Source organism: Triplophysa rosa, linkage group LG3 (genome assembly GCF_024868665.1).
Source record: "Triplophysa rosa linkage group LG3, Trosa_1v2, whole genome shotgun sequence".
Taxonomy (NCBI): domain Eukaryota; kingdom Metazoa; phylum Chordata; class Actinopteri; order Cypriniformes; family Nemacheilidae; genus Triplophysa; species Triplophysa rosa.
Window position 1 is genome coordinate 6,720,009 of NC_079892.1, and position 13,722 is coordinate 6,733,730.

The 13,722-nt window shown below is 38.0% G+C and overlaps 1 protein-coding gene across 1 annotated transcript in view; it reads left to right on the plus strand.

The window, feature by feature from the left end:
- Nucleotides 1–13,722, plus strand: part of spon1b (spondin 1b) — a 49,463-nt gene that overhangs the window by 11,147 nt on the left and 24,594 nt on the right. The gene's annotated exons all lie outside the window — the stretch shown is intronic.

Below are 13,722 nucleotides of genomic sequence, written 5' to 3' on the forward strand. Positions count from 1 at the left end.
GGTCCATTATTTAATGTAAGACAACTAAAGTATATAACAACATTTGATGGCTAAATTATTTCAAGTAATTAATTGACGGAAATGACCAATTCATGATTTCCCCCCACAGATTTTTAGCCTTTTCATGTCCAAATGTTTTCTTTTTTGGTTAAAAATAAACAAAACGTCAGTTATTAAACAGAAAAAATAATGTTGAAAACTGTCTTTTACTCTGATTTGCTATGGGAAGCTTATAATAAAATAATTTGAAAGTTTAGCTGTCAGGTATGATTTTGCGGGGAATGTCAGTTTGACATCATTTGACTTCAACCCATACTTTAGGTTTGTAAAATAACCTTCAATTTTATGTTTTAGAGATGATGACATAGAGGCAAAAGTTATTTATTTTATTTATATTTTAATAGAATAAACCATTCAAATGCTCTTGGCCCAATACTGATGTTTCTGTTTCTCATCGACACGAGCGAATTAAAAGATATGATCTCCTCGCAACCTTACAAAAAATCAAGATAATTTCCTTTTCAGTGCTAACAGATCATCACATGCCTTATATTAGATTTGATTTTTTTGCAGGAAAGCCTTTGATTTTTGTAGATTGTCTTGGGACCTAGTTGATGAATTTACACACAACTATTTATTGATTCGTGCTTCGGGCTCGTTCTTGCCGTCAAGATTTGTTTGGTTTGGCATTGAAACCAAGTATGTTGATAGTCCCGCCAACACAGTTCATCTAACAAATAATGAGTCACAAATAGTCTAAACAAGTTCTACAATGAAAAACCAATATAAAACATTCAAAGACACATACAGTGAAGACCGAGGCAAAAAATACAGATGGCCAGACGGCTAACAGAGCAGTTTTATCATCTGCTTTTTTATTCTCAAAGCTGTCGAGCATCTATCATGTTCCCAAATTGATTTTGGTTTGTTTTATCTATCTTTCCAAATTTATTTTACAGCTCTTTAGTGCTTGCAGGGCTTTTTCCATAAGCTTGGTCTCCGATACCGTTGGTTGCTTTTACCTGACATGATCATTTATCTATGGAGGTGAATGCTTTGTAACTCCTGTAAGGTTACGTCTATCGACGGGGATTATTTCTATTTTACTTTTCAGTCGAACCTGGGTGCTGCCTGAGCATTCGGATCTGAGAGGTATAATTTTTCCAGCTGTAAGCTTAAAGGAAAGTTCTTATAAACATTTCTGAGCTATGATCACACCACTGTAAAATTACTCACAAAACCTATGTAGCCATTTCCAAAACCATCATTTACTGTCATTTTTGGCAGGAATTTGGAAATGCATTTGCGCCTGAAGCGACCCGTGCAAATAGAAATCTGACTCTTTCACGTTCCTGTGGCTGAATCTCTTCCGAATGCTCAATTGCGACACTTGAAAGGAACATAGTAATACCAATTCGACACCACAGCGCAAAGGCCCTGTAGCGTTCTTCTTTATGTATGGACCAGCGTTCCTTCCAGCCCTGTTGGAATTCATTGAAAGTGCAAAGTCTGACTTTAAAATCTGGAAGAAAATAATCCCATAATGAGCTAACACTTATAATAAGCAGACATAAAACATCTTTGCATTAAACGAAAATATCAAGCCGGCGATAAATTATACCGTTATCTTGTTTACGACTGCATGCTTTAGTGGTTCTCCAGTTAATACTTAAAGTCAAGTGTCACCTCAAAGTAACAAGGTCTTGTAAAAGCTGCAATTTCTTTGCCTTTAGCTAGTAGAGATGTAATCTTTGTCTAGTCTTTATTGCCAGCGCATGAAATTCAAATAATCTCTTTCCTCATTTTTATGGTGATTAAAATATGCAGTTTTCTGTTTCCCCGAGAGTCCCCTGGTGAGTTTTAACCTTGAGCTAGCGGTCCACACATCCAGACACCTTTGCACTTGGACCGGTAGACTGAAATTTAGAATAGCTTCAATATATTCAATAGCTTCATATAAAATGCTTCAGTTAGTTAATGAGGTACACGTCATGGTTACAGGTGTCGTAAAACCGGCTTTGATATCTGTGTGTTCGCCAAGGAAGGTCGGTCGGTTTTAACCAATGCAATTCCATGAAACATATTTTTTTACTGCCACTTAAGTTTTTTTTTTAGTTTTGTGAAAAAGGCGACACTTATAATTAGTCTAATGTTTGTCCGCATTTGCCATCTGGTTAAACTTTATTGCGAGTGGTTAGTTCACATGACGTTTTCATGCTAAAAAAACATGCAAATCGGCCCCTTAGTGTTTTTTGACCCCGCTGACTTGGGGTGCATCTGCAAACACTGAAAGGCAAAGAGAGTTTGCTAACATTTGTTGTGCCATCTGTGTCATTATGAATCTTATTATCTTGTGCCGGTAATGATATATTTATCCCGCTATTTATCAAAAGCACAGTATGAGGCAAATTGAAATGGCTTTCGGAATGAAGCTTTCCTTGAAGAAGACATGATGCACGTAACCGAAATGTCTAACAGTATGGGAACTCTGTATTTGCATGCTAAATACGTCACAAGAATTTTTATCGTACAATGTCAATTAAAGTGTGTATGTAGCACTGATGTGCATTTGTTGAGTTTTGTCTCTGTTACTTTTTTATTGTGTTAATTGTCTGCTGAAGCTTCGAAGCATCTATTAATAGTTTATGTAGCTCAATTTGTACTAGCAGAGCACACAAAGTAAAAAATGTACTGAATGCACTTTAAGTCACTTTAAATAAAATATGTTAAAGTATTTACAGATTTGAACTTGAAATCTATATCCTTTTTATAATACATAATTTTTTAAATACATTTAATAATTTAAATTTATGCTTATTCATTTAGCAGACGCTTTAATTTTCTATTTATCGTGAAGCCCTAATTGTTATTTCATTTTACTAATGCATAAACCAATTGTTAATAAATACAACCTTATTGTAAAGTGTAACCATTATATATATATTTTTTTTTTTACCATACATTTCTAGAAGAAGTGTGTAGTTTCTATCAGAATTTAGAAATGCTGATTTTCAAACATGATTCTGGGACCCTACCCCAGTCTTCCATTGTTTGGGCAAACAGATAAACAGCAGTGTTGGTGTATTGCACTGGTCAGTAGACTCTGACAACTTTTCAGGTTTACTTATTTACTTGCATTACAAACGGCTTACTTAATTTCTGAAAGTGAGGCAGTGAGGGATGGGAGGCAGTATTTTATCATCGTAAAAATTACACACTAAAGCATTAACTAATGAATTCCTTTGAATCTAATTTGTAATAAAAATACTTCATTTTCGCCTATTTGTTCATCCGATTTGCATTCTTTTGAGTGTTAATGACAGCCGTCTTGGATTTTAAAGTGTGAACATTGTGCTAAGTTGAGATAAGTTTATAAAAAAACCCACAGAAGAGTTCCTTATTAGCAGTGCAGGTCATCAACGAAACAACAAATTTCTTGCGCCGTGCTAGTCAAACTAGCAATTAAAGATGAAGTCAGTCCCCATGGAAACTATATTTGGAGTCTTTTTTGCATATCTCTGTGATTTAACTAACATTTGTTCCTATTTGTAAGATTTAGGAACACATTTCTGTCTGGCCAATCCTGTAAAAGACCACTTTAGCATTAATAAAGCCCAGAGGGAACGTACAAAGGCAGGTTGGGCCATCTCTGTCCCTAGCTGTGAAGCTAGTGATGACAACAGACATATTTTCTAATGCCTAATACCCGTGAGCCCAGCTTGTGAGGCTTTGGATGTTAGCCACTGGATTTTTGCACACCGTCCAAGCCGTCTGCGCCCATTGTCCGATAAAGCTCGACCTGGCCCGGCGGACAGTTGAGGTGTTTGAAAACAAGCCGCAGTGCTTTAGTGGGGACAATCGTCTCATTTCAGACGACTGGCAGGTTTCAAGTTGCCTGTCAGCTTCGCTTTGGATGCTGCGGGGTTCGAAAAACAAAGCTAATGCTTCTGCTGCCGGCGGTTCCAGCAGGCATTACCGTTGTAAAAAAACACAAAGACAGTCAGGTTTCGGGAACTGTTTCAAAGCGTATATAAAGCAGATATGCCTCTGTAAACGCAACTTTAATGTGCGTTTAGTATTCGGGAAGACCTTATTTTGGAGTAATAGTCTGGCGGAGGAGCGGAAGCGGAATTTGTTTCCAACTGTCGTGTTGTTTTTGCGTCCAACCGGGAAAAGAATTGGGTTTGTAGCCGCTAATGGGAATCTGAACAAACGCATAAATAAGTCTGTGCTCAGGGGATGCTCACAGTATAAAGGGTGTAGGGCCAAACAACAGCTTTGGGTTTTTATATTGACATGTGGGCTCACTGATGGCGGTTTGGGGGGTTTATTATTTGTCATTTTATCCAAATTGTTGTTCAGAAAGTGAATCGTGGTTATATTGTATAGATACTTGTTGTATGTGTATGTGCAACCTGTGTAATCTCCGTGGTCCTAAAGTGCCCAGGTCATGTGTTCCTGTAATCCCTGAGATGCAAATGGAATGTGAAACATTTGGAGTGGGCTTTGCTGCGACAGCAAAAACCCAAACCCTAAGATTCGCATACAAAGCGGTGTGCCTGAGCTTACGGCTGGCAGCTGTTCCTCCCGAGCACCCCCACGTTTTGTCAGGGCTCCTCTGACAACCTCCAAAGTCCGCCCCCGTCCCCCCCGAAACATAACATGAAATACAGGCAGAAATAGCAGACTTGACAGTTTTGTCACTGTGTGAAATTTCGGTCTTGACAGGTAATTCTAGGAATTTTATTTTCCCAATAAGAAGCTGCGGAGCGTCGTGAGGTAACAGAGAAGAGAAGTTTGCGGACGTGTAATTAACAATGACACTCTCTGGATGTCGAGGTCAATGGAGCAGTGCTGCTGTAAATTGCTTGTATTACATGGATATGGACTTGTGGTTTATTTGACAGCGCTCTGGAAAGAAACGATTCCTTGCGCCGCTCCTGGTGTCCACGTGTACAGATGAAATTTGACTTTACTAATTTCCTGTGTAAATGAAAGAATGAGCAGGCGGGAGAGAAAGAAGACGAGTGTGTGAGATTTCAGAGACTGATTCCAGTTCATTATTAGGAGGTGATAATTAAGTCCAACTGTCGACTATAATAAGCAGCGATGGAGATGGCAGGTGAACTAATGGAATAGGTACAAAATAGCTTTGGAGCTAGTATGTTGTTCCGTGTATGTTGAGCGGGTACGGTGGGTTTAAGGGCAAGGGGCCTATATTGAGGAAAATGAGGCAGGACCGCCCACCACGATGTCCTTCACTTTTGTCTCAACCCCCATGTCTTCCTTCCAGAGCAAATTGCTATGAAGCTTTCAGCCCCTGTCTGTCAAATGAGAGAAGCAAAGGCAAAGCACTTCTGAAGCGTTACAGGTAATCCAAAACTCTCCCTGTAGTGAAAATCACATTTTTAATGTGGTTTATGTGTTTGCGTGGTGTTTTTAGTATGCTTTAAGTCAACCCAAGTGCAACCTGACATCAGTCAACACTATTGCAGTATTTTCTCCATAAAACTGCAGTTAAAGGAACAGTTCATCCAAAAATAAAAATTCTGTCATCATTTATTTGCCCTCAAGTTCTTCCAAATCTGTGTACATTTCTTTGTTTTGATGAACACAGAGAAAGATATTTGGAAGAATGATTGTAACCAAACAGTTCTTGGCCGCCATTTACTACCATATGTTGGAAAAATTGCTTTATAATTTTCTTTGTTCTGTTGAACACCAAAGAAGATATTTTGAAGAATGTAGGAAAGCAAACCGTTCTGGGGCACTTTTGACGACCATTGTCATTTTTCCTACTATGGTAGTCAATGGTGGCCAAGAACTTTTAACAAGCATTTTTCCAAATATCTTTCTCAGTGTTTATCAGAACAAGGACATTTACACATTTTTATAACAACTCGGGGGTGAGTAAATAAAGACAGATTTTTGGGTTCCTTTAATGTTAGATTTGTAAAGAATCAGAGTCCGATTGTGAATCCTTAATTAAATAAACTTTTAGTGCACGCGTAGATACTCAACAAAACAAAAAATAATGAAGTATAAAGTAAATAAATAGATGTGAACAACAGGACAGAATAAATGTCAATACAGTATGATATCAAATATTAACAAATTGTTGCTTTAAAATAAATGAACTACCTTCAATGTAACTTAAAGAACACTGTGTTAAATTGACAATTAATGCAAAAACTAAAATAGTATGTCTAAATATCGTTTACAAGTCAGGAACTACATCAGTCTGTAACAGGTGTGAAGACCTGCCATCAGTCAAACAGACAGATCACTCAAATGAGCATCAAAACTCCTGACATGCAGGCTAAAATCCTAACAGTTTCCTTTTTTAAAGCCCATTTGCTATCTTCGCTGGCCTTTTGAGCGTGCAGGCCTCTCTGCTGTCAGTCAGGCAGTGTGTGTGAGCTTTGGCCCCGTCAGTTTGTTTTGTGCACATTCTGACCCCCCTCCGTACGATACGTGTTCGGCAGGCCTCCCGGTGCGCAAGCACAGAGCTCCACAAACCAAATTACGGAAGATTACTGTCAGCGGGTCCTTTCCCGTGGAGGTCTCATTTACATAGGGAAAACATGGCAGGGAAAAGAGGCCATTATTGAAAACGGATTTATGAGGGATCCCTCATGAATTAAAGAAAGTGCGTCGCATAATGTGGCTTTATTGTGTCCGGTCCAAGTGTCGGGTTATGAAGACTGTACCGAGGGAGTCTGGGGTTCTGAACTTGCCATCTGAATCTTAACTAGGCATTCTTTTTACGATCTTTCGTAGCTGGAAGTGAGAGTCCGGTTCTTGTTTCTCTGGGGAATGAGCATTGTGAAATACCATGTGTGTCCGCTGAATCCTGAAATATCGCCAGCTAGTCTTTTATATTCATCTATGCACCGCAGCTATGGCTCGCGGCATGCTAATTTCTTGGTGAACAATGAGGGGTGTATTGTGGTCATTCGCTGTAGCTCAAAATCGAAGCCAAATTTCAAACACCTATTTTCTAAAGTGGTCAAAGTGAGTAAGGTTCAAAGACAGCTAGGGCTGCAAGACTAAGATTAAAAAGCAATAAATGTCTGCAAACTGACATTAAAACGTAAGAGGAATTAGGTGGCACTTAAAGGGATAGTTCGCCCAAAAATTTATATTTTTCATCATTTATTCACACTCACGTTGTTCGAAAAATGTGTATGACTCTTTCTTTTGTGGAACTCAATGGGCCTCATTCATGAAACATTCGTAAATATAGTTAGAGTAAATTCCGAGTAATTTGCGCGTAAAACAGACCTTCCCGAAAACTTTCCTCCGGATTCACAAATACTTCGTAAACATCAGATCTCATAGTAAAATGTGAGTATGTTAATGAATTCCAATCATTCGTAAACACGGCGCGCATGCACGCTCACTCACAATTAGCATAATCCCCGCCTATTATTTTACGGCTACGCAAATTACGTATCTAGGAATGCTGGAATCCTCTGGACTTCGTTCTCTGGTTTGGCTACATTGTATTGCATGAATGCATAAGAGACTAATAGGCTATATGCTTAGGCTACCAATAAATTAATCATTTAAACTGTGTCCACCAAAGTGTTTTTAGCCAGCTAAAATAATAATACCTGGTGCTCTTCTGAAAATGACCAGCTGGTGGCGCCTGAGAACGCTTTGGAGGCTCTGCGCGAGTGCGCGTTACTCCGGAGATGCGTTGGTTGCTGTGATTTAGAATATCCGCAACAGTTACCCTACTTGTTATTAGTATCTTATTTTTGAAAAATATTACTGAATATGAAAATGCAGTAATAATATTAACTTCTCCATCGTTGTGTATGATGGTTGGTCAATATAGTGTTTGTCCCGCCTCTTTTCCACTGTGATTGGACGGCTGTGTAAAAAAGGACAGTGACTAGCTCTGCGTTTTACCCAAAGTTAAAAAGTAAAAAATGATAAAAGACATGGCAAAATAACTCGTGAAATATCATTAGGATAAATAGTGCATCAAAATGCAGTGTCATCAGTTTGTCTAAAATAATACAGAACATTACGTGCGGTTTTACGCACTATTTACACGTGGTATGGAGCAGGCGTACATTTTTTTCGTACCAACTAACATTTAGAAAATACGAACATTTTCATGAATCCGAAAATTTACGTCAAAATGACTTTACGAACGATTTACACAAAAAATCGTTCTGCTCCTGTTTCATGAATGAGGCCCAATGTGTGTCAATGTTGTTTGGTTACCAACATTTATTTGGTTACCAACATTTACATCAAAATATCTTCTTTTGTGTTCTGCAGAAGATGGAATATCACGCAGGTTTGGAATGGCATGAGGATGAGTAAATGATGAATGAATTTTCATTTTTGGGTCACTATACCTTTAAGCACATTTTGTTTTGGAAACTGATCGGCATAAAACAAACATTTTGAGAAATAAGTTGGCACTTAAGTACATCTGGATTACGATTCTTCATGAATCAAAACATTATAGAGGATTTAGTTGCCACATATTATATTATATTCTGATTCAGATTCAGTACTTCCCAAAACTTTTAAAGGAATTTTATTTTCAAACCAATGCAGTTACTTTTATTTTTTATCTTAAAGTCAATGGAATCAGACTTGAACTTGTTCGCTTCTTAATACACTGTAGCACCACATTCCATTTTTGTTAGTGTAAGCAGCATTGAACAGCATCCGACTTTCAGCACTTTTTGACTGCTAGTAGAAACTCACAGCTCGGTCCCTAATAGTCCCACTGCGGCCCTGTCAGACAGGAAGATGACTGGCTGCGGTTTCAGAAGAAAACGGGGGGTGCGAGTGACAGGAGGTGGGAGACAGGCTTCAACTCTGTAAAAGTGCAAGATGCGGATGGAGAGGATTGTAAAGGTCTTTCATTTGTACTGTTTTGAAACATGCTTCACTGAAGTCCTCGCTGAGCTTAATGGATGGGGAGGGGGGCACTTTTCGGTCAAAAATCCAGGATGGCTGCCAAAAAGAAGATTGCTGTTACAAATAGGCGGTAAGTGAAAAATGTTCTGAAATTAAATAACTGGAGAAGACGTATAGACATTTAAACCACTCAGTATCACTTCACTGTGAAGGAGGAGCGCATTAAAGTGTGTTGCAACTAAGTCAAGTGTGACAGTCTAAATAAAAAAATCAAAACGATTCCCTGCGATGTGCAAATGAAATCGATTACCTAAACTGAAATGTTTGCAGAGATGGCTCAGTCTAGCTGCCTCTCGCTCCTGTGTGATGTTCAGAGCCTTTGATAACACACACACTCACTTTGTAGTTGGATTCAATTGTAGATCAAGGTTCAGGTGGGACCCAGGCGGCTGGGTTTGTGCCGGGACGTCAAACTGGCACATCTGTCGGGTCAGGAGGTCCATCGCAAATCTTTTCTCAGCCTGTCCAGAAAAGCACAAAAGACAAATCCTGCATGTCTTTGAAACAGGTTTTCCAGGGGGTGTCAGGTGTTTTTTAAGGTGGTGATGGCAATTTAGTTGAGCATCCGTGTCCTCTCATTTTGAGCCATCACAGTTCTTTAGGTGGAAAACCGTATTTGAATCTATTTTATGTCTGCATTGGATTTATTGTTGCAATATTTGTTGCTGTAAGTTACTAGACAGATTGTCAGCAGTGGACCTGTTGGAAGACATGCATTCTGGGATTTGATGGTTTCTAGATTTGTCTCGGTTCTGTTATCTGAGTCACCTGATTTACACATCAGATTTCAATTCTTGTTACGTCACTCAAACAGATATAGATTTTACTAGAATGTTTTGCATTGGATTTTCCATTAATAAATATATAGTCTATTGCTTACTCTGTAAATATTTTTTTAATACAGTGCAGATTTCTATTTGCATATTAAAGAATATAGTCGTGTCAAGGATTTGTGTAGTGGCCAAAAGTGATGTGTGAGGGTGGGCATATTTGGTCAGTATTTGCTTTTAATGCCTCTTAGGCTGGATTAAACCATCAGAATACGAAGTGTATGGTACAGAATTGTCCACAACTAAACTTTTAAGGCATCTTTAATGAAATATTTTTTTTATTAAAATTGTGACGGTGACAGAGGATCGGAAAAGGGCAATTGATATAATGATGTAGGAGAAAAAACAATAGGTTGTCACTTTCCTTGTTAATTTACCAGAGGAATTATCAAGGTATTTACATAGTAATGTACTGTATGCTAATGGTCTTTTCTGGGCTAAAGATTGTTTCGCTGAAGCTTGTACAACACTATAGAAGCACATTAGCTAGACATTAAAAGGTTTGTTTTTAGCAGACAGTTTCTTACCAAAGTCACTTTAAAGAAACCACCCTAAAATGAGTTTGCAGGTGTTAGATGAGATTATTAATTCATTTTTAATTTGGTTAGCCTGAAATTCAACAAATGTATGCTGTAGTTTTTTAATGCGTTCTATTTTTTTGTATGATAGGAGAAAATAAATAATTTATTAAAGTACAAGTTTTAGTAAACTTTTACACTGGTGTTGTGAGGAAATTTTTGTACATTCCTGACATCGCTCTAGTATATTAGCATTTAGCATATTAGCCCGTGACGCTTGTTAATGTAGCATCTTGTTTTTTTCACATCTTTAGAAAACTGTCCTGTTCATTAGATTAAAGGGGTCATATGTCACGGCTAAAACGAATATTTTCGTTTGTTTTAGATGTAATGCAATGTGTATACTAGGGCTGTCACGATTATTCAATAATCGTCTCATCGCGATTGTTTGACCTCATCGCGATGGTTTCAGATCATCGCAATTATTGCACATCTCTATAGTAGACACTAGTGGGAGCTGTAGTGCATCTGCATATTGCATATTTTAGTGTATATATTGTAACTAAAGCATGGTAACACTTGTAAAATGTACCACCACAACACAATCACTTTAAAAAAAACTAAAGCATGTACCATAAAAATAACCTGCAGTACAATTTAATATTATTTCAGCGTGAAAACCAGTCTACCAAAATCTCATTAACATAGAAGTAAACTTTTATTGTAGTCTTGCAAGTGAGAAAAAACTGACTAGAAGCCTTTCTATGACTGATAGCATATCAATGGTGGCTTCAATTCACTCCTGATCGATTTACTTAATTTACAAGTTTTTGGCGGTTGTATTATTGACAGTTAAAAGCCTAAACCTCAAGTATGATGACCCAATTTTTTCCTATGTATTTCCAAGAAAAAGAACATAGTCTTTATATTCAGAACAATATGGTCGTTTCAAAGCTGAATAAAAAATGTATGAGAATTAAAAGTCAAAGCTCTAAAACAGACAATTAATCGTAATAATCACAATGATTTATTAGACAATTAATTGTCAGCCAAATTTCCTAATCGTGACAGCCCTAGTGTATACACGATTTAAGGTTAAAAAACCGTATTTTCCACATACCGTGCATGTTTGTATCTCCTCTTTGCCCCGCCTCTCTGAAACGCAAAGATTTTTTAAAAAGCTCATCGCTCTGAAAAGCGTGGTGTGCTATGATTGGCCAGTTAACCAGTGCGTAGTGATTGGTCGAATACTGCAAGCGTGTGACGGAAATGTAACGCCTCTTACCATATTTGGAACATCAGGTACCAAAGCAATTGTAGTGACAGGTACGCCCACCTTACTTGCGTATACATTTAGGCGGTCTTAGTCAAATCAGACCACGAACTGATGTAGATTTGTGGGGGTGTGGTTACACGAGGCGTTTCAGGCAGGTCTGGGTGAGCATTCGCTTTTAGATAGAATGCATCTTTTCTTCCGACACTTTAATTTTTGCAATTTTACGTGTCTAATACATGCATGGGCAACTTATAACACACCAAAAACACAGAAAAACACGTATTTGCGCCATATGACCCCTTTAACATACACTGTACAATCTTTTTGCTGCAAAACAGAAGACGTAGTTATCAACAGTACTGAAAGGGTCAACTTTAAATGTCTTTGCTTACTTTTTTGACCTAATTGAAACATCAAGGTGCCCATATTTGCAGTAAGATTTCTAAACACATTCTACTATTAAAATATCGGCATGCTTTCACCATTCACCAAGTCATGACATTTGAGTGTATATTTGGTCAGATTTGTTATTATGCCGCCACTTAACCTGTTTGTAATCTGTTGGAAATTGCTGGCCTGACAATGCAAAATATCCTCAGAGCAGCCAAAGTTAAGCGATGTGATAACCTGATCCGCCTGCCTGTTATAGTCAAGGGATTGCTTCCCTAACCAGATTAAAACAATGAATATTCATCACGCAACCCTGAGGCCGATTCATAAAAATACATGCGAGTGTTAAACGTTTATTTTAATAACCTTTAACTCAACCCCCAAATGACGGAACATCGAGGCTCGGCGCCACACACTTGTTGTTTGTTAAATGTGGAAAATACTAAATGAATCGCCCTCAGGTCCAACACGTATGCAATCAATATGTCGCCATATGAATTAGCAATTACGACTGAACTTTTTGCTTAGGGGGATTAGTGGTGTGGCATTTGAGAAACAAAATGATTAAATATCTTCTGTTTCTCCCAGTATATATCGTTCATTTCTTTAATCATTTTATTGAACGTTAAGCATGGCTGGGTTTTTAAAGCAGGGCTGTTCTTGTACACGAAAAACTAATTACGACCGAGATGCAAAAAAACCCCAAAATGAAATTCTCTGGTGCTTCAGGATATGAAAGCTGACTGTTTACCTGTGTGTTTCCACATTCTTGATTGTAATTTTTTATTGCTTGATTGAATTTATTTCAGTCTGTTATACATGATCATGGCCTTCCATTTTTTAGTATCTTTAAGACTGTGTCACAGCTTCTTCGTGTTTAAGTGTATTCACTTGTGGCAGTAGCACATATAGAAAGTAGTATATGTTTTATCCTTTGTTCATGTTTAAAACTCATGTTCATGTCTCTAAAAAGCCCTGCCTCTGTTTCGTATACCTGCTTTGCTTTCATCTTTAAATTATTTTTGCCTTGTCTTGTTGTTTGCGTCTTGTTAGATTGTGTCTGATAAATCCATTACATTTTACCTGCAGGCTTGGGCTTTACTGCCTATTTTAATCATACTCAAATCATCGTAGTCAGTTCTAGATTTCCATCATTCACGTCGTTCGATGTATCGCAATACTCATTTTCACCGGATAGCAATATTTGCAGTATAAATGAGTAAATGAGCGAGCGATATTATGCCCAGGATATAATTGAATGTGTAAATACAGTGACTGCGCAAGCAGGCAACTCTCAATATTGGATTTAAAAAGCAAAGATTTATGAGTAAAAAAAGTTTGTGTTTACCTGATGCATTAAAGAGGTAAAATCTCCAAGTGTCAGGGATTCATTGTCCTCAGCTTCTGACATTTTTGGTGGGGCAAGAGGGTTCATCAGGGCTTTCATTATTCCTCCATCTTAATTGCTTGACTCGGTTACCTCATGTGTCACTTCCTATTAGCCGAGTTTGGATGGGTAATTACAGCGAGATGGCTTGCGCACAACACAGAAGAAAAGGTTATTTGCATCTGTATGGAGCTGGGGTGCCATGGAGGTACAAAGTGCCATGTCTGAAAGTACTGCTAATGCGTTTAGTTTGCAATAGAAATGCAGGCTGTACTTTCTTAGCTAGTTCCCTAAGCGAATCACAAATTGCATCTGAATCGTTTTATCGGAGTTAAATACCTGGAAAGGTACAATGACCTTTGGTTTCCTACA